Source organism: Saccostrea echinata, unplaced genomic scaffold (assembly GCF_033153115.1).
Source record: "Saccostrea echinata isolate AGI-Se365-2 ecotype Australia unplaced genomic scaffold, CSIRO_AGI_Sech_v1 ptg000001l, whole genome shotgun sequence".
NCBI classification, from domain to species: Eukaryota; Metazoa; Mollusca; class Bivalvia; order Ostreida; family Ostreidae; genus Saccostrea; species Saccostrea echinata.
The window spans coordinates 1,697,501-1,720,518 of NW_026889750.1; the positions used below are offsets into that span (position 1 = coordinate 1,697,501).

General features: G+C 35.2%; 1 pseudogene; it reads left to right on the plus strand.

Moving 5' to 3' along the window:
* The first annotated feature begins 6,646 nt into the window (after positions 1-6,646).
* Positions 6,647-7,367, plus strand: LOC133181628 (complement C1q-like protein 4; annotated as a pseudogene).
* Positions 7,368-23,018: the final 15,651 nt, after the last annotated feature.

Here is a 23,018-nt window from a genome sequence, read left to right on the forward strand (position 1 = left end):
CCCAAAAGCCCCTGGTTCCCTGAACTCCTCTTACATTTTACACAGTAGCCTAATCATCTTTTGACAGATGGTTGGTGGTGTCATGTAGATGTGCAGTAAGGTTTCGGAATTTTCATTTTCACCCTGGGGGTCAAATGGGGGTCAAAAAATGACGTTTTTTATACAAAAAGACCCTGGTTCCCAGAACTCCTCCTACATTTTACACAAGAGTCCCATTGGCCACAACACTCACCGAGTCAATATGGCTCTGCTGTTCTTCATCAGCAGATTTTTTCTCCTACATATTCAAATATAAAGCTTTGATTGCCTGTTCTAGGCATACCCTACCCCCAGGTGCCATGTTTTGAATGAAATTGAATATAAACCTTCTGAGGATGCTGCTTTATTCATATAACTAATCATGGTTTTGCTGTTCTTTAAAATGGAATTTTAAATATGTCTGAAACCCTACCCGGGGGGGGGGGGGGGGGGGGGGTCCATGATTTGAACAAACTTGTTTGTACACTACCTGAGGATACTTCCATATCAAAATGACTAATCATGGCTTTGTTGTTCTTGAGAAGAAGATTTATTTCCTATATAATTCCTTTCATAAAACTTATTGATCCCCCATTATGGCCCCAACCTACTACTGGAGGATGCCTTCAACAAACTTGAATTTACAATACTTGGGGATGCTTCCATATCAATATGATTAATCATGGCTTTCCTGTTCTTGAAAAGATTTTTAAAGATTTTTCCTATATATTCCTATGTAAAACTTTGATCCCCCATTGTAGCCCCACCCTACTCCCAGGGGTCATGATTTGAACAAACTTGAATCTACACTACCTGAGGATGATTCCATATCAATATGACTAATTGTGGCTTTGTTGTTCTTGAGAAGAAGATATTTAAAGAATTTTTTCTATATATTCCTATGTAAAACTTTGATCCCCCATTGTGGCCCCATCCTACCCCAAGGGTAATGATTTGAACAAATTGAATCTACACTACCTGAGGATGATTCCATATCAATATGACTAATTGTGGCTTTGTTGTTCTTGAGAAGAAGATTTTTAAAGAATTTTCCTATGTATTCCTATGTAAAACTTTGACCCCTTATTGTGGCCCCACCCTACCCCCAGGGAGTCATGATTTGAACAAATTTGAATCTACACTACCTGGGGATGATTCCATATCAATATGACTAATTGTGGCTTTGTTGTTCTTGAGAGGAAGATTTTTAAAGAATTTTCCTATATATTCCTATGTAAAACTTGGACCCCCCATTGTGGCCCCACCCTACCCCCAAGGGTCATGATTTGAACAAATTTGAATTTACACTATGTAACAAAGGTTTCACAAAAGTTTCAACTTTTCTGGCCCAATGGTTCTTGAGAAGAAGATTTTTAAAAGATGACACCAAATTTTCACCAATTCTTAATTATCTCCCCTTGGAAAAGGGCGTGGCCCTTCATTTGAACAAACTTGAACCCCCTTTACCCAATTATGCTTTATGGCAAGTTTGTTTGAAATTGGCCCAGTGGTTCTGGAGAAGTGTATATTCCCATTTATGAATTTTGACACAAATTTAAGAAAAGTGAGGTCAAGTCAAAGGAAAGGTCAAGGTAAAAAAATATTGATAAAAATGTACATTAAAAAAAAGCATGATTAAATAGCTAAATCAAGTGTTTTGAATAGCAAAACCAAGCTATACCAGTATAGCTAATTCAACTGCAGAGCTTAATCAATTTTAAGAGATTGTGCAAGACCTGTTTTAATTCTTAATCATTCTTAAAATATTTATATCACCATTCCTGATTCAAGGGAGAGCTAGGCATATGACCAAAAAAGTCTTTGATCTATTGATTTAATAAAGACACATGTATGGTGTGAGAAGATTAGTAAATAATGATGACAAGTGGGAAACGGTCGGGTTAATATTCACAAATTTTAGGAGTTTTCAACATTTAAGACCATGCAGACATAACCGCTTCCCCTTTTCCAGCTTCCCAGCCCCAGGCTCGTTTATTTATACAAATTATTTATAACTTGTTTTGGTATAAAATAAACTGTGAATAACAAAAATGTACACGTACACAAAGTATAATGGTCTCTGAATGATTTTCATTTTCTAATTCTAGGAGGGTGGACTGACCCTAGGGGGTCCTGAATAAAATGTCAAGCAGATTAACACTAACACACTTTTGACGCAGGTCATATTGTGATCATTTCCAGTTTCAGGGTGAGGATGACTTCAAGGGTCATAACCTTTATACCATTTAAAATGCATAATGACTCGAGGGACAATATTATATATGGTTAAGGGAAGAGTTTTCAACCATTTTCAAGATACAGTGTATATGATCATTTGAAGTTTTAGGGGTTGGGAATGACCTCTGGGGGGTCATGACCCCATATATCCTATTTAGTGTGTTTAGACTCTCTGAATATGTCAAGAGTGGAAAATAGAGTTAAACAATTAAGATTAAACCATGTTTTTAATACATGTATATATCATTTTATTTCTATTTAATTTTATTTTAGTTTTATAAGCATTATTGTGATAATTTTTAAGGTAAATGTGTAATGAGAGACATGTCATTTTTCAAAGCATTATGCTATATTCATTCAAGTACCCTGCCTAAATTCCATTAGTAATATTAATGTAATTTTTTTGTTACTAACATATTTGTAATTTAAGGACCCCACTGGAAATAAGATTTTAAAAAAAGCTTTTATGGGCTATCCTTAGGTAATACCTATCATCTGTATGTCATGTAACTAATATAATAATACATGTATATGCTCAATTAGATCTTTATTAAGTAGCATAGTGCTGAGATAATGTCTGTTGGTTGGTTTTTTTTTCTACTAGTAGGCTAATCTGTAATGTTTTAAATGTGTGTAATCATGACATTCTGTGATATTTTTACCTGAATAAAATGAAATGAAATGAAATAATACAAAGATGACTTAGGGGCTTTTGCTCTAATGAAAGCTATTTTATTGTTTCCGGTTCCATAGAACGAGAGGAATGACCCCAGGAACATGCCTCATTGTGTAATTTGTATAATTGTGGCATTCCAATGATCTTTGACCCTTTTCCACCTATAGGCCCCTAACCATTTTCATTTCCGATTATTTTACCCCGTTCTAGTCACCTGTGTGGAGCAGTGGGTACTAGAACGTCTGCTCTAGAGTCATGGAGTAAGGAGTTGATCCTTACGTCGCGGATTCGAATTCACTGCGGGACGTGGAGACCAGTTCTTCGGATGAGACTGTATAAACCGAGGTCCCGTGGTTAAAATTTGCAGCCCTCCACCGGCAAGTGGTGGAGTCTCCGTATGAGCGAAAAATTCTCGAGAAGGACGTTAAACAACAAACAAACCCCGTTCTTTACTAAACCTTTAAAATAATATAATTATTCATAATGTACTTACCGCCATAGGTACTGTTAACTTGATAGAGTAATAAATCCATTTAAAACACACACTAAATATTAATAATCCCAGTGGTAATAATGATGTACATACACCATGTGCAAAACAATAATGATAACGGTAAAAGTAGTGCTCGCAGTGTGACGTATGCACGAGTCTAGAAATTTTCCAAAAAAGGTGTACATTTGTAAAATTTATATTATAATTACATACAATTTTTTTTTCATAAGTTTGTGTCATCTATTCTAAATATGACAGGAAAACAGGTGAATCGTGGGTGGGGGTTGATTTTTGATTGGGTCAAGATTTGGAAAGGGGTTCTCCGAGTCCTACCCAAATACTGATAACAATTTGCGTAATTTGTCATTTTGGCATCTAATTTATTTTTAAGTTCATCAAAAAAGTTATGCACTAAAATAATAATATTTGTTGTTTTGACAATGAATTCAAGAAGTTCCAATGATGGGTAGAAAATTAACCCCCCCCTTTTTTTTTTACACAAATCTTTCAAAAATTCTCTTTATCAGAATTTACATTATTAGGTAATATCAGACTGGTAATGAAATATTTACATGCGCGGAACTAGAGGGGGAGGGGGTCCGGAACCTTTATACGAAATCTATATACGAAAGCAACTAAAAGTGACCTTGGAACACCCCCCCCCTCCCTTCCTAGAAAACACGGACCCCTGTTAAGTTGGTATGAAAAGTTATACATATGAAGCTTAAAAAGTGAACGGCCAACCCCCCCCCCCCCCACACACACACACACACACACGGCCATGAAATAGGTTTTCACATTTGGGAGAGGAGTTTAAGTGGTTTTTTTTTTTTTTTTTTTTTTTTTTTTTTGGTTTGTCAAGAAATTTCTGGGTTGGATCCCCCTGGAAAAAATTCCTGAATCCGCACCTGATTTACATAAGAGGCCCATATGGGTTGAATGTTCACCTGAGCATTTTATGCTCGATTTAAATGTGTGCTTCTTCCCTGGTTACCAGAATTTGAAGGAGAGCAGTCAGAGCACATTTCAGGGACGTAGCAACATTTTTGAAAAGGGGGGGGGGGCAGCTAGAGAGAAAAAAAATCAACTCACCTGAAAAAACTTGACAAGCCAAAAAAATTTTTTTTTCAAAACTCAAAAATCCTATTTCGTGGGGTGGAGTGGGGTGGGTTCCAACTTCTTTCAGTACCCCAATTATATATATACACTACTACATTACCTTTATTTGACTATAATGCAACAAAAAGTGGGGGGGGGGGGGAGACAACCATCCTTTCATGAACATTTTCCATAGTAAAAAGTTATGTTTTGAAAAAGTGGGGGGGGGGGGGCAGGCCCTGATGCTACGTGCCTGCATTTAGTGGCAAACACATAAGTGCGGGTATTACTGTCTTATGACAGCATCTAGTTAAGCTTTGTTGTTAGATTACCATTGACGTCTTTTTCTAATGAAATATCCAAATATGAAACAGATGTGTCAGACTCTGTGGTATTTTTTATCTCAAGCTCACTGGGATATATCGTGTCGACATAAGAATGGAAATAACCATTGTTAATTGACAATACGTCGTCGATATATCTAAATGTCGAGTTGAAGGCCACAGCAAGTGTTTAAATGTTTTCTTCTTTTCACGTAAAAGATTTTGAACAAATTCTGCATCACATGAATACAAAAATAGGTCTGCTTATAACGGGGTGCAATTGGTACCCATGGGAATTCCAATAGATTGTTGGAAGACCTGGTCTCCAAAAATCACATAGATATTGTCAATCAGAATACTGGCAATTCTGGTACTGCATATATATATATATATATATATATATATATATATATATATATATATATATATATATATATATATATATATATATATATATATATAAGGGATGGCAACGAATATTCGAACATTCGAATATTCATTCGATGAGTTGATATTCGAATATGAATTTAAGATTCGAATATTCGGTGTTTTCAGATTACTGTGATTAATAAATTTTGATTAGAACAGTGCTGGAATTATTCCTGTATAATTTACTAGCGATCAATTTCGATCGCCTGATTTCTTTCACTACTTTCTTATCTTATAAATCTTCTAAATTACATGTATTTTGTTTTGAGTAAGGTGTTGTAAAGAATTGTACAATAATGCTTTATGTATAATACAAAACGTACTTTCATAGCTTTTATTAGTTATAGATACGATCGGTTCTAGAATCGAGGACAACAAATGAAATCTAAGAATATCTAAAAGGCGTGAAGAGTATATCAAAATAAAATTAATTGATCATTGAATGAATGTCCGATAGAATTAATCTGTAATTAATATTGTAAAGGGCTTAATTTCAGAATAAATGTGTAAATTACTTGATTATCTCGGGTTGTACATAATTTATATTCATTATCGGGAAAACAGTTAATTACCTAGGAAAATTGTCTATGGAAATATTTGTTTACATTGTATCAAAGATTATAATCATATCTCTTATCAGACAGATAATTGTAATTTATTACACTTACAATGTATTGAAATCTGAACAGTATACCGTTACGGCTATCTTGCCTTTTGTGAGACGACTGGTTCCTCAGGTGGGGCTACTTTAAATACACGTTTCCTTTGTTGAAATTATACTTTTCTACATTTAAAGCAATTATTTATTTCAAACATTGACAAATATCAAATGGAATTTCTTATTGTACACCTACAAAAGTCTTCATACAATTTTACTTCCTATATAAGTATACCTACGAGAGTAGGATGATGCATATTTGAAATAAAACAGATTTTATTTATTTTATCGAATATTCGAATATATTCGAATACTTTCATCGAATATTCGAATATGAATTATTGACAAAATTGACATCCCTAATATATATATATATATATATATATATATATATATATATATATATATATATATATATATATATATATATATATATATATATATATATATATATATATATATATATGAGAATCGAACGCGGGCCTCCCGATCATGAAGCGAACGTCCTCCTACTAGGCTACCGTGACCGGTGTAATGTATTACCATCATGTAATCGCTCTCTTTGTGTAATTCTATATCTGGTATATGCTGATGATCTATTTGCATGAGTTTTATGTCACAGATGCTAGATTGTTGAAATATATACATGTATATGTATAACCACTTTAATCTAACATTTTATAAAGCATCCGTATTGCATTTCAATTGAAAAGATGCCAATGAAAAATTATAAAATGTTGATCCTAATTGTTTTAATGTGTAATTTCTATTACTTTGTGATTGGAGAGAAAAAGGCACTGTCGGGCAATCTTGACACCTTGAAGTCCTTGATCTACAAGAATGCTAAAGCTACTGTTACCCTGGACTCTACCGCCTTAAAGGAACTAATCAAATTATCAGCTCCAGGTATTATTTAAAAAAAAGGTTTCATAATGACCATTCTTAGCTATTTTCCCCTTTCAATTATAGAAAAAAAAATGCTGACGGTAATTCATGCTTTACAAAAAATATTTCCCTGAATGTTTACGTATTTGCAGCTCTTTTCAATCCAACTCAACGAGTTAGTTTCTCTGTCTATGTCAAATCTAAAGTGGTCACTGTTGGAGACAAACAGACAGTTGTTTATGACGGAATTTTGACAAATGATGGTAACGGATACGATGACAGAACTGGGGTGTTCGTCTGTCCAATGGCGGGAACATACATGTTTACACTCGATTCTCTGTCCTCTGCTAGAACATGGCTTCATATAAAAGTTAACAAAATACAGGTAGGGTCAGCACATATATCCAATATCAAGGGTTCATGGACTCAAATCAGCAGGACGGTTATAGTTAAACTGAACAAGGCGACCATGTCAAAATTGAAAGTGAACACGGCACATCGATACACCACGGTACCTACTCTGGATTTTCAGGGACGCTGTTGTACTGAAATTTAGAGTCGAGGCTCACAGACCTAAACCAAGGCAAGATCTAATTGAAAAGACAAATGTGAAAATAATTTGCTCTAATACAAATACTAGAACACGAAGCATTCTTTTGTTGTTTATTTTCAACTCGTTAATTGTGTATGCAACGTGTGTGCATTCGTTTTGATAAGAAATTTATTTTTAAAGAAGGTTTTAAGGGTTAATGTACGGAAGCCGGTAGGTGCCAGGTAGAAAAATATTTTATCTGGCAGCCGCCAGACAACTTATCTGGCGGCCGCCAGATAACTTTCTGGCGGCGGCAGCCAGATAACTATTTGGCGGCCGCCACATAATTATTTGGCGGCCGCCAAATATTTATCTGGCGGCCGCCGCCAGAAAGTTATCTGGCGGCCGCCAGTTAAAATATTTTTTCTACCTTGCACCAACCGGCTTCCGTATTAATGTGCTACCCAAAGTGAACAAATAAAACATTTGATATAAAAATATTTAAAAAAATTATTCACATTAAGGGTCTATAAATCCTTTATTGATTGGTTGATTGTGTGTTGTTTATCGTCTCATTCGAGAATTGTTCATTAGAAAATATTGTTTTCAAGCATTATTCAGCATTTAAAATATATTCCAAATGTACCTATGATAACCACCTACTTACAGATATATTCTGAATAGTTTCTTCATAGCATAAATTGCAACAAGGTGTCATGTTTTTGTGTGAATGGTTTGTTTGTTTTTCTAAGTTCTAAGTTTCTAAGGCTCAATTAAGATTTAAAGTATAGCTGAAAATCTCAATTTTTCAAAATTTTCCAGCTGTTGTCTTTGCAAACAAGACACATAGCAAGGAGATTTTGATATATGTTTCTGGTGTCAAGTTGTAATAATGGGCAAAGTTTCATAAATCGGTGACCATGCGTGGCAAAGAAGGTTAAATGGTTACAAAGAAACTACACTGAAATTTAATTTTTTTTTATTGTGGCTTGTGTATTGTCCTTTTTTCTTTATATTAAAAACATTAATGAGAATACAATTCCTTAATTATCTGTAACAAAACGCAATCAACTGGAACTATGTCAGTGTAGCATACATGAATAATTCAATCTGTGATACTCCATACAAGGGTTCTTTTCGCGTTAGAAAGTTAAAAGGCAATATGCGAACCATCTATCCTTCCGTTTTCACTTAATCGAAGGTGTTACAAGAAAGACTACACGAACAATACGTTATTGTTCCAGCATACAAGGCTTAGAACAATATTGCAAGGCTCATTATTATAACCGTACATTAGAAGAACTTGGTTTTAATTCTACATCTTATATAAAAGTTCACTTTCTAAGGATAAAATTCTTTAAAATCACATTGCTCTCTTTAATATTTTTAACATTCCAGTCGATGAAGGTGAGTTTGATCTACTCTACCTATACTGTATTCTTAAACTTCATTGAATTCCTTATAAAGATACATTGCAGGGTCCAGCAAATGCTCTGCATAATCCCTTTCATTACTATATATAAATGAGAAACTCCAGAAGTACTGTGTCATAGCATGTTCGAGAAGTGGTGTAAAATATAAATGTGGATTTTCAAAAACTCCAAAGAACGTTTAGAAAATTTAAAATCGCAAAATTTTTCAAAAGTCAGTAACATCAAAACGCAGGACTTTTCTACACTTTATACAACAATTCCTCTTGATAAATTTAACAAACTAGGCTTTTTGATATCAAAGACAACTGTATCTTCAATAAAAATGGAACTCCGGAATTTTCATGTATTGTGATTGGTCATCAACAAAATCACTTTGTTGAAAATCACTCTGATTCTACAAAAGTACTAAGTAGTCTAAAGTTGATATTAAAAGGATGCAAGCTCCTTATTGAAACATCTCTTTGAAAACCAAAATATCAAAGTACGTACACATCTAACCCCCAGTTAAATGTATGCTTACGTATGTAATCATTCTTTATCAAACAGAAAAAAAAATAATAGATCCAAGTCAGAGAAGGGTCTAAGCGTTGACTCTAATAGAAGAATTATTTACCTGAATTTAGCATTAGTGATTCAGCATAAATTGCCTTCTCTTATTCACATGAAAATGATATGGTTCTTGATATTCAGATTATAATGGATTGCAAAATAGATTAAGAATCGCTAATAAATATTGTAAAACATCTTTAAGTTTGTTGATTATCAGCCTAACAAAATATAGAATTACAGTTATTGCAGATAACGTGTCCTGATGTATAAAAATTGGTATGGCTTTATGCATTTGAAACATATTCAGTGATATTCTTTTGATACTGATTTTTGCCTTATGAATCAAATGAGGTTATGAATATATCATATATAAATATTATTAAGGAAGGAGATCCAGGCAGAAACCTTTACTTGAGATTAAGGTAAACATCACGCTATGACATTAGTGAGGCAGAAGACCAGAGATTTATTCTTTCAAATGCAGCTTTCACGGATGTTGCTTCAACAGAAAATTTGTCGTCCATTGAATTTGTACCTTTGCAATTTTTCTTTTTGGACAACGATGAGGGAACTGTCTTTTTGGTGCTTAACGTAATATCTCTGGTCGTAGGAGGGTGTGGTTGGATCGGAATTGTGATAACAATAGTGAGAATAAGAACAAAGAAAAGTTTGCACACACCAACCTACACCGCCATTGCTTGTCCAGCCTTTACTGATGTTTTATAACATTCCACTACATACGTTTCTTTACAAACTTTGAAGTATACTGGTACGTTAAAGCTCGTAATGATTTCCTCTGCGTTTTCTGCCTTTCTTCGATACTTCATGTTTAACGTTCTCAAATGATATGCTTATATCTGCTTCATGGTTAACTTTTTATTTCTGACCGTTCTCAGATTTGGATGTACTTTTGATCCTGTGAATATAACAAATCATATGACCACGGGTCTTGTTTTATGTTGTTCTTTGACTCTCTGGATTTACTCCTCCCTGGGTGGGTTAGGCTTACTTTACATTGAGGCAAAATTCTTTTACAACAAGGACACTTTAACAGTAAATCATTTGTGTTTCAGTTCACAATAATCACAGAGTTTATTACAGTGGTTTTAATTAATGCTTATATTCCATTTTGTAAAGTAGAGTGTGCTTAAGTCGTCTTGGGTGAAGTCCAAAGTAATTTTTAAAATGTCTTGTGTTCTCTTTGTGAATGTTTTTGCAAATGTGATATTTCTTGCTTCAGCAACTGTAACAATTATATTGCAGAGAGTAAGCAAAGATCCAGAGACAGGATTAATGATTGTATTTTCTCGCATTCAAAATATCATAGGCTACGTTCAGTTTTCAACTATTCCATTTGTTTATTTCTTCTATTCAGATAATTGTGGAAATGGTTGTGAACATTCAAGAAATGTTAAACATTACTTTGTAAAAATTTCTTGCATATTAAAAGCCTTGTTTAAATGAACGAGAAAGTGAACAGATCATTGTATTTATATATAATTTCTTTAATCCTTTTATTATTTCTAAAGAAAAAAAACTTTGGAGCCTTGTTCTTTTTTATTGCAATTAATAATATAAAAAGTTTCATGAATTTAATGCGGTGGCGTAGCTAAGGTTTATTTAGTTGTGAATCCAAGGATGAATTAATCCAAAAGGTAAGGGAGTGTTCAAAACATCATCTTTTTGGGATAGAAAAACTTTGAATTTGTTAAACATACGAATGAATTCGAATATCCCAGGCTTGCAAACTTTTACAATTTATTCAAAATATATTTACAAAAGAAAAGTGTCTTGAATGATTAGTGATTAGTCTCTAACCCTGAAGTAATTCAAAGGTTTGCCGAAATAAAAATAGGACATTGTCGGCGATTGATTTTAGAAACATTTTGAATTCCCCGCTCATTACTGTTACGATGATGATAGTCATTATAACCGGCCACCAGAAGTAGCATTTGTTACTTGACAAAAAGTTAAGAAGACCATTTTTTGTGGGACTGTACAAATCTATATATTTTTAAAGACTTGAAAGACAAATTAAAAAAAAGAGTTTGCAATGTTCAAGCAGTTTTTTGAGGATATAAAAAGTCTAGAGATCTTTATAAAGGAACTATGTTATAATTAAATTATAATTAAAGGAACTATGTTATAATTAAATTAAAGTGAGATACATTTAGCATGTTTTAAAACATAATTAATATCAGAATAGGTTTTGATTGTCCAACTTTTATGTCCAAAATAGCAGAGAATACGAATATTATATCATTGATTTTTATGCCCCCGAATCGAAAGATCCCGGGGGTATATTGTTTTTGTCCTGTCTGTCTGTTTGTCTGTCTGTCTGTTGTCAACACTTTAACTTTGCCCATAACTTTTGATTGGTTGGAGCTATGACTTTCATATTTCACACGTGTATTCCTTGTGACAAGACCTTTCTTTGGGTACCATCGTATTTGACCTTTTGACCTTGACCTTGGAGTTTGACCCACATTTGCAAAATTTTATGAGACTTTAACCTTGGCCATAACTTCTGAACAGTTGGTGCTTGGGGTTTCAAACTTCACATGTATATTCTTTGTGACAAGGCCTTCCTTTGGATACCAACAACTTTGACCTTTTGACCTTGACCTTGGAGTTTGACCTACTTTTGAAAAACTTTAACCTTGGCCATAACTTGTGAACCGCTGGTGCTAGGGCTTTCATACTTCACATATGTAATCCTTGTGACAAGACCTTTTCTTGGATATCAACCACTTTGACCTTTTGACCTTGACCTAGGAGTTTGACCTACTTTTGAAAAACTTTAACCTTGGCCATTACTTTTGAATGGTTGATGCTAGGGCTTTGTTACTTCACATATGTAATCCTTGTGACATAACCTTCCTTTGGATACCAACCACTTTGACCTTGACACAGGAGTTTGACCTACTTTTGAAAAACTTTAACCTTGGCCATAACTTTTGAATGTTTGGTGCTAGGGTTTTCATACTTCACATATGTAATCCTTGTGACAAGACCTTTCTTTGGATACCAACCACTTTGACCTTGACGTTTTACTTACTTTTAAAAAACTTTAACCTTCGCCCTAACTTTTGAACAGTTGCAGCTAAGTCTTTCAAATTTCACAGGTATATTCCTCGAGGCAAGATCTTTCTTTGGGTACCGACATTTTTTTTTATCTTTTGGCCTGGATTTTGACTTGCATTTGAGAAACTTTAACCTTTGCCATAAGCTGCCATACGGGGGCATCAGTGTTTCACAAACACATCTTGTTTCTATTTTTTTTAAATGTAAAGATACATAGTGAGTCAATATCATGTGTTTCTTTTAAGAAAATTGTATCATAAAGCTAAAGATTAATGAGAAATATGAATAAGGCGAAGTTTTGAGATCTCAACCGCACGGTAAAAGCAAGAAAAGACTGCAAATGTAAGTGCCGGAAAAAGAAAAGTTGTATCTAAGGCGTGGTTGTTATCGTCAATGTCAACAATGTCAAGGTCATGTGTCTTTTATTTTAGCGTGCAACTTGTAAACACCATTGAATTAGAGCAATCAAAAGTAAGGAATAAGTTCTGATAATCTCTTTTGAAGATTATATCAAAATTCTCGGTCATCCAACATCTATATCTATAGAATTGACACCATGGTAACTTCAACTTTTCTGCGCATGCATACCTTAAAGAGGAAGAAGTGAAGCAATATTTTCGTGTTGGGGCAAACTTAAATTATTTTTACTTATATTTTTCTCCACAAAAGTAGATTTTTTAGGTTCTTAAACCTGTAATTTTCTTAATACTTTCAAGAATCGAAATTTGCATGTGTCTTGTAAAAATTCCACTTTTGTAAATTTTCCCGTTTGTTCGTCACAGTGTCTCTTGAACATGTAATTTGACATTTGCGTATTTGCTTCTTTTTTGTTATAATGACATGTGTAATGTCTTACATCTTAGATATGAGAAACAGGTATTTACAAACATTTACAAAAAAAAGTTGGGAGGGGGGCTCTCATCTCATATCGTCTCAATTGTCTACGTGTATAAAAATTCGATCGCCGGATTTAGCAGAAATATAACAAAGCATTTCATTTGTTCAAATATCTTTGCATTCGGTTTTTTTTTGCATCGCAAGATCTACACAGCCTCTGAAACATGTTTCAATTTACAAGAGTAGGATGACACACCTTCTCCTGTGAACCTTCAATGTCCATTCTTGGTTTGACTTTCCTCTCTTTGATAATGATTTTAAAGGTCATTTTGAACAAATTCAGGTTAAAAACAATTACAAAAGTTTCAATAAGATTTTTCTAAAATGATTTATGGATAGACTGTTCAAATGTTTCATAAATGTATTGCATTTTTTACAAGATATTTCAATTGTTTTGAAAAAAAGAAGAAATATACTGAAACAATATTTAAAAGAAGATTCTGATATTACATGTAATGCAAATTACATAAAAGTATTCTAAAACTATGATATTAAATATTTTCAAAGCACTGGATTTAATGTTTTCTTTTCTAAACATGAATATATTTAATTTTTTTCTGTAAAATATCATAAAAACAAGTTCAATATGATTTCAAAAACATTAGTCTTTTCATGGCTTATCTGGCTTATGCGGACGCGTACTAGGATCACACCAATCCTTTTTTTATTTTCAAACTATAAGCTGTAAAATTTACACTGAAAATCAAAAACTTCAATAAGAAAATATGTATTACATTTTGGCCCATAAAATTCACACTTTAATCTGTAATTTATACATTTTAATCTTTGAAGTTGATAGTTACTTTAAAACCACATTATGCAAATTTTACACTTTAATCAGTAAAAATCATACTTTCATTTGTAATATTTACACTTTAATCTGCAAATTTAATACCTTACTCTCTTAATTTAACACTTTAATCTGTAATTTTAAAACTTTAATCCGTAAGTTTTTACACTTTTACACTTGTTTCTGTATATTTTACACCTTAATTCTGTTAAATTTAAAAGTTCATTTAAATTTGTTTTGTAACTTTTACACTCATTTGTATGATTTACACACTTCATTATCTATTATCCGGGCGATTTCCTATTCATATTCTCTTTTTTCATTATACGGAGATGAACGAGGATTTCTTAACTTGGGAGTACTTTGAACAAGAACTTAAATACAAGGAAATAGTTAAAGGATTGGAAAAAGTGTATTTTCATATCATTGATAGGAATTTGCACACTTAAAAAGATCAGAAATAAAATGGAGCTTTACCAATACAACTCTAGTTATGCTTTTTCTTCTGTATCTATTACAATTATCTGGACCCGCCTATAAAACATGAATAACATGCTACAGACAGCATTATTCATGCTAGAACAATGTCAAATGCAGGGTAAAATACAAGGATACCTTTGGTTGTACTTAAAGTTTCTTGAAAGGGGATTAATAATCATTAGTTAAGAAAAAAATCCATTGGTTGCTATTCATATTAAAAATCCGGAGTGTATTGCAAAATCTATGAGACTCTCCTCTAAGTCGTATGAAGATATGATGATATCAAGTAACATTGCAAAAGCCGAAAAAGAGCTAAAGTTATTTTCTAAATACCACCCTTTGTTGGCAATATGTTAATTTTTTACCTTGGCTTTTGACCTCAAAATTAGGGGAATTATTTACATCATTAAAAGTTACGATAAAAAATTTCATTGCAAAAGCTCAAAGAAGACTAAATTTATCATCTTGAAACCAATTTATCGATATATTTTCTGACATTGAGTTTCGACCTATGAATTCAAATTTAATTAAATCAATGGAAGTTTTCATGTAATATTTCGCAGAAATCTCAAATTAATTAAACTATAGTAATCTTCTGGAAACCATTTTACGCAATGTATTAATTTTTTTTTATCTTGACCTTTGACCTTTTGACATCAAATTCAAAGGGTTCTTCAAGTCACAGAAAGTTATTACTGGTATATGAAATATATTGCAAAAGCAAAGGCCTTTCGAGATATTTTTTGGAAGCCTAAGTATTACATACAAATAGAATAACAGCGAGACGGACAGACTAAATTTTAAATATACTCCTTTTTTGCAATTTTTGACTGTTATCACGAATCTGTTATTCTGATACTCTACGTAGATATAATTAACTCTGATTTCTCTTTTGTAGCATGGATACATCCACCTGACTTCCGGAATACAATCCTATACCGGATACAACTGTGGCTAAAGTTTAATGACACACAGGTAATTAATTGAACAGTCAGGTAATCACTGCCCCGCAGGACCTGACATGCCTTGTTACTTGATTCTTTTCACACATACGGTCATCATGACCTTTCCTTGTTGCCAGCTTTACAATAGACAACAGCTGCATAATTTTCATTACATTTATTAAAGACTTGAACAAAAACATATACAATCTTGCATTACTCATAACTGTGATGGACATAAGGGAATTGGCATTAAATGGCCGCATTGCATAAATGTACAAACAAAAAATAGGGTCCAGGAGGGATAGCTGGCCTACCGACTAATAAGTACCGGGCAAAACCAGTGGCCCTGTGTTGGTCACAGATGCCCGAGATCCCAAATTTAGGTACTAGTCATTAGGGACCGAGAGATTTGCGAGCACATCTGTATACCCTACTTCCGGAGATTGCTTCTGGTCAGCAGTACTTTTACACCCAAGTACTCCAGCACTAAGCCTCCCCTCCTGTTACAAGAGGTGGAGGGGGCCCCAAGCCTGCAGACTTGGCTACGACCCCAATCGAAAACTTTTTACTTGACTTTTTACTTGACTTTTATTACACATTGCCATAGGTTGGATACTTTGTAGACAACCTGTCTACCCAACAATGTGCCCACCAACTTGTCTGATGGCTGGGCAGGGAAACAACGAGCCAGATGTGTTCGCAACCCTCCCACTCATCCCTCCGGACCCGCCACAGACATCGATATGATGTTCCTCCATTACTTTACATTAAGGGATACTTTTCCCTTCCCTTGAATGAGGGACCACAATCCACTTTTTATGTTATTTAAGAAAGTTCTGTTGCCAAGCTCAGAGAGGTGTGTACCATCAAATCTAAACAATTCCGGATTAGCAACGGATATGTTTGCATGTGAAATTACACCCCCACCCATTTCTGTGACAAATTTTGAGATATTTTTGTTAATTCTTTTACGTTTCTTGTCTATCTTTTTTCCACTGTTCAATGGAGCTCCATGCCAATAACGGCGTGGTAGAATGTGTGACCACACCAGTTTAGTATTTGGGAGAAGAGCATTATATCGCAGGAAGCTGCATTGAATCTCTTGTATGAATTTTTTGCTAGTTAAGTTTGGAGTTACCAAATCGTTGGATCCTAGATGAATTACTAAGTAATTTGGGGGTACTTCATGCTTGATGAGCTGTAGGATTTGTGGGTCTAATTCCTGCCAGTGCATCCCCCTGCGTGATCTCCATAGCAGTGTGGCAGGGAGGTTCAGGCTTTGTCCCCCTGGGCAGTGTTTGGCTGCTTCCCCTGCCCAAAAAGGAATGGATGATCCTATGATCCATACTTTTAGACCTGCAATGCTTTGGGTTGGTTAGTTTTGGATTTTAAATGGACTATACACATGTCCAAATATCCCCCCCCCCCCCCCGGCATCGATGGGTAGATGTCTGTAGTCCTAGTAGGCATGGGAATGTTGTTGTGAACCAAGTTACATGATCCTTATGTATTTAAGAAAAGCTACCGATTTCCATCTACCAAACTTCTGAATTTCAGAATCGGATGTGCCCTGTAATGCAAGGTCTGTTGCCCTCCCAATTCGAAAGCTGTGTGTGCCAAAATGGCCTGGTGTTGGTATTATGTTTTCAATAGCCTTTTGAAGGACTGCGTTGAATTGGTATCTCGTCAATGGTTTTGTATTAAGATGAATTAGAAAACTGTGGTTAACAGGGGTATGGGGCCTACACTCGATAAAATCCAAGGTAGCTTTAACTGGGCACAGGGTAGCAAGTGACTGGCTATGGATAATAAAGGTGGTATTCTTACCCACCTGGTCAGTTTTGGAGTGTGGTATGGTTAACCTTAAATAGGGCTTGTGTGGATGTGCTTGAATGTGTTTGAGTTGTATGCAATGGGATGAATTCGGTGTGTTTGAGTTGACTAAAGTGAATTCCCCTACACGAAGTAATGCAAAGTATGCTAATGAAAAAGCACATGTGAACAGTTTGACCTCGTAAGTGGAGCAACACACTGACTGTAGTGATATAACGAGCTTTTCCAAAATTGGTAGGGTTATTGGGAGGCGGCTGTCTGGAACAACTCTGTTGTTGCGCTTTAAGCCTTGAAGTGCTTTGTTAATTTGGAAGGACTTGGTAGGGTCAGGAAGATGGTTTATTTTGTGGAAGTATGACAATGCACTAATGTAAAGGGACACTGAATTGGCTGACATTTTTTGGATGGATAGGTAGGCTATAAAATATAGTAATATGTTGCTGTGCAGGGGCCAGGTTTGCTGTAAGCCATAAATGTTTAAAAATGATTGGAATTTATTCAGTGCAGCCCGGTAAGCTTTGTAGGTGTTTTGTGACAAGGAGCTATGAATAAGGCGTTTGGACTCAGCAATTAGATTTCCCATATCTGCTTGGGGAGCTGTGTGGGCCACATCTCTGCCTCTGGAGCCAGGTTGCGAAACTTTCCCCACTGTGAACGAGAAATACTGTCAGCTATTTTGTTCAGTTTTGTTGGGATGTGTTGGGCTTTAATTGTAATGTTATGTTGCAAAGTGAGGAGAACAAGTTTTCTGACAGTGTTCATTACCCTTGTTGACTTAGATGTCAATGTGTTAATGACTTGTACAACTGCCATGTTGTCAATGTGGAAAAGTATGCGTTTGTTTGATAACCATGGGTGCCATAACAGGAGTGAAACATAAACTGGAAATAGTTCTAAGAATGTCATGTCACGAATAACGTCAGAAAACACCCAGTGGGTAGGCCATTTTGAGTGAGCCCAGCGGCCAGCAAAAAAGATTCCAAACCCCCCATTAAACCCCCCTGCACTATCTGTGAATAGCTGTAGACTGTTATCTGATGACCAAATACCGGAGCATATGACTGTGACCCCATTAAAGTGTTTCAAAAATTGCTGCCATACTGCAAGGTCTGCTTTCATACCTTGATTAACTCTTATCATGTGATATGATTTTTTGATGCCAATAGTGGCATCAACTAGTCGCCTGCAAAAGGCTCTGCCAGGTGCTACTGTTTTGCAGGCAAAATTGAGGAAGCCAATCAGTGATTGTAAGGCCTTTAAGGAGACCTTTTTACTTATCATGACTGTTTGAATGCTTTGTCGGAGAGAAACTAACTTGTCTTGCGGAAGTCGCATTACCATGTGGATTGTGTCAAATTCAATTCCTAGAAAAATTATTGTTGTGCTAGGCTCAGTGGTTTTGTCAAGAGCTATTGGTATTCCGATATGGCTACAGATATTTTTGAAAAGGTCGAGGGTAGATTGGCACTGATTAGAATTTGGTGGTCCCGCGAAGAGAAAATCATCTAAATAGTGTAGAATATGGGGGTTACGTGAGCTAGATTGAATGATCCAATGTAATGCAGTTGCGAACTTCTCCCAGATTGCGCAGCTAATGGATGCACCGAATGGCATCATTTTGTCAAAAAAGTATTTACCCTGGAATTTAAACCCCAATAGATCAAAATCATTTTTGGCCACAGGAATGAGCCGGAATGCAGATTTTATGTCGGATTTAGCCAATAAAGTACCTGCCCCCAGTGTCGAGATGATGGCTGCTGCGTCGTCCACTGATGCGTAGTGTACTGAACATGCAGCTGGATCTATAAAGGAATTGATCGATTGATGTTCTGGGAAGGACAGGTGATGGATGAGTCTAAAATCTCCATCTTTTTTGGGGACAAGTCCTAATGGTGAAATTTGAAGGGATGGGAATGGTGGGTATTCAAATGGTCCCCCTACCCTCTGGAGCAGGAGTTCTTTATGTATTTTGTGTTCCACTATACTGGGGTTTACTATAGCACTTTTTAAATTTTTTGATTCCCTGTAAATTCTTGGGCCATTGTACTGGAGTTGAAAACCATGTAGGAAACCGTTTATGAGAAAAGATTTAGCACTGTAACCTTGTAGATAAGTAGACAAATTGTAGACATCAATTGGAGTTTTTCCTAAACTGTTGATATCCTCGTTAGAATCGTGTATTTCTATTCCTGCATTTGATTGAGGGGTGTGATCCGCCACATGAATTGCACGAATGGACAATTTGGGTAGAATTTGCATGACTTGCCTGAATTAAAATCATAACAGTAACGATTGGCTGCTGAATTTACATTTTTCTTAGCTGCTGGTATATTGGGCTGTTTATGTTTGGGGAAAAAATTTTGTGTGGGAGATATGGGCTTTTCTTGGGCCTGCATGGTGAAATTGTTGGTGACATGGATCAACCAGAGTTCAGAGTTTATGATTCCCCAGGACGAGTGTGGGTCTGACACTTTGCGAAGCCGAAATTGTTCATCATATGTGAACCAACCATTCCCCGATCTGTCTGCTGCCATTCTTACATCCCTCATATATTTCAAAAATTCTTGGGCTCTAGATCTATATTTTTCTAACATAATACTTGTGAAGATGATGAAGGCTGAAGTCCATTTTTCAATTGACAAAAAGGTGCGGGGTTTATGCTTCACAAGGCACATTGTGCCGTTGGGTATTTGTATTTGGCCTTGTGTATCTAAGTGATCTGAGATTTCCCGCGCCGATTTTAGAAGTATGGATAGATCGACAAATTTTCCCTCCCAAATTTTTTGTTTAATTTTTAGTGGAACATGGGCGCTAATGGGATCTAAAGAACTGGGGGTTTGAGCAGGTTGGTAATCCGCAATGCTAAATGGGGGGCCACCGAATTCACTATTGTTTGTATGGTGTGTTAAGGCATCTACTGTGGGGAGCAAAATGTCACACTCACCCGAGATGTTGCTCAACGTCTCCTCGTCTTGGCCCTCCCGACGTCCTGTGGGTTCGTATTCGTAAGCCTCGTGGGTTGATTCCGCCACCGTTACTGTGGCTGGGGACGTTGATGTTGCAGTACTGGTCCGGTTTCCCCTAAGTCGTGGTCTTGTGTAGGTGGGATGTCCCGCCTCGTGTGTGGACCGCTTGGATCTCCTTCCTCGCCCTCTGCCCGGCGAAACAAAATTACGATCGCGCTCCTTCCTGGAGCGTTAGGTGATCGTCTGTCTAACTGGCGGCATAGTTGAGTCCAGGTAGCGTGTAAAATGGGTTTGACTTCCGTCGGATGATTGCGATAATAATTTTGATGTGGATCTCCTGCCTCACCCTGTTGCTGGATGGCGGGAAAAGGAAGTGCCATCAATAAATCAACTCGTACCAATACGAGTCTTTTGCCTTTTGGATTATAACCAATTCGTTCCACTATCAGTTTTAACGACATTGTAATGTGCTTCCGTCAATTAAATGAGATTAATTTGGTATAAGGGCAAATTAATCTGCCTTAAATAAAATTAACAGAAATGGATTTTGTTGGGTACTATTGTGATCAATATGTGTCAACGACAGGAAAAAATAAATCAAAAATTGATTTTCAGTTTAATTAATACATCATTAACAAAAGGCTCAGGGACCACTTCGCTTACCTGAACACTTTGGCTAGGAAAAAGCAGAAATTAGTTCAGTATTGAAAAGTTTAAATATAAAAGTGGTTTGGGGGATGATTTGAAAAAACTTGAATCTAAATTTCCTTAAGATGCTTTTGAATTAACACGACACATAATGACTTTGCTGTTCATAAGATGAAAATTTTTATTGATATATCCTTTATATTTCCTTGTATTATTATGATTTCCTATTATGGCCCTTCTGTTCTCCTGGGAGGTCATGATTTGATGCTTCAGTATAAATATGACCAATCATGGCTTTTATGTTATTGAGAAGTTTTTCAAAGATTTTTTCCTATGTATTCCTATCTAAAACTTTGATCACCCATTGTGGCCCCACCCTACCCCCGGGGGTCATCATTTGAACAAACGTGAATCTACACTACCTGAGGATGCTTCCATATGAATATGACCAATCATGGCCTTGTTGTTCTTGAGAAGAAGATTTTTAAAGACTTTTCCTATGTATTCCTATGTAAGACATTTGATCCCCCGTTGTGGCCCTACCCTACCCCCGGGGGTCATGATTTGAACAAATTTGAATCTACACTACCTCACAAGGATTGCACATAAGTTTCATACTTTCAATCACATTGGTTCTTGAGAAGAAGATTTTTAACTGACTTCTTCATTTGAACAAACTTGAATCCCCTTTACCCAAGAATACTTTGTGGCAAGTTTGGTTGAAATTGGCCCAGTGGTTCTTGAAAAGGAGATGGAAAAGTGAAAAATTTACGACAACAACGACAACGACAGATTTCGATCAGAAAAGCTCACTTGAGCCTTTGGCTCAGGTGAGCTAAGACTTTTTATGATTATTTACATTATAAAGTCATACATGTGAAAGATTTGAAACTCCAACGTACTGACAAAGTTGTCTGTTTTTGAAGATATATTGTTTTTCAGTTAAGTGCTATTCTTTATAATCATTATAGAATTGTAACAGAACCTTGTTTATAGACTTCCCGATAATTCAAGTTTAACATATTGATTTTTATTATTGAGACGGCCATACAAGCCCGTCTGAAACCAGAATTTTCTTTGCTGTCTGGAAGGATATCCTAGTAATTAGAAACTTGATGAAATTGTTGACTTGATTCTAATATACCACTTTCCTTTTACGAATATGTTTCATATCCAGAGTATACATTACGTTAAATTATATATGGATCACAAGGTCCACAATTTAGATACATCAAAAAGAAAAAATGACTTTTATGTGGTAGAATGGTTTTGAAATTAGATACGGTATGTTTTTGCGGTTAATTTATAGCAGGATCTAGTTAACTCAAATGAATCATTAAGTCACAAAATACGTTGCAATTAGACAACTCTGAGTCAATCCATCATATTCAGTTTTAATTTAAAATAATTAACAAAAGATTAGTAGTGCAGTTTGTGAAAAAAAATTGGATCGCTAGGTCTCATGCTTAATGCATCAAGCCACAGTAGAATAAACTGCAAGTAGCTGGACAATGAAGAGATTTAAAAAGAGATGTATAAGAACAGTTGCGGAATAAAAACAAGTGAACATAATTAACCCATTCATAAGAAAATCAAAGAGTCACAAACTGTGGAAGCAATTTATTTTATCTCATTGAAAAATAGGGCTAGATATTAAGATCTAGCATTCCTTGACAGGATGGATGCGCAAAAGCCAGTCAGAGGAAAGAAAACATGAAATACAGTATAAAGTACACTTGTTATTTGGCAAAACGTTTGGCAAAGGTTTGAGTCTATTTGTTTATTTATTCTATGCAGATTATTATCGTGAAAGTTGTAGACATTCAAGAAATGTTTTAAAAAATTTGGTATAAATTAGTTCAGTATTGAAAAGTTTAAATATAAAAGTGGTTTGGGGGATGATTTGAAAAAAACTTGAATCTAAATTTCCTTAAGATGCTTTTGAATTAACACGACACATAATGACTTTGCTGTTCATAAGATGAAAATTTTTATTGATATATCCTTTATATTTCCTTGTATTATTATGATTTCCTATTATGGC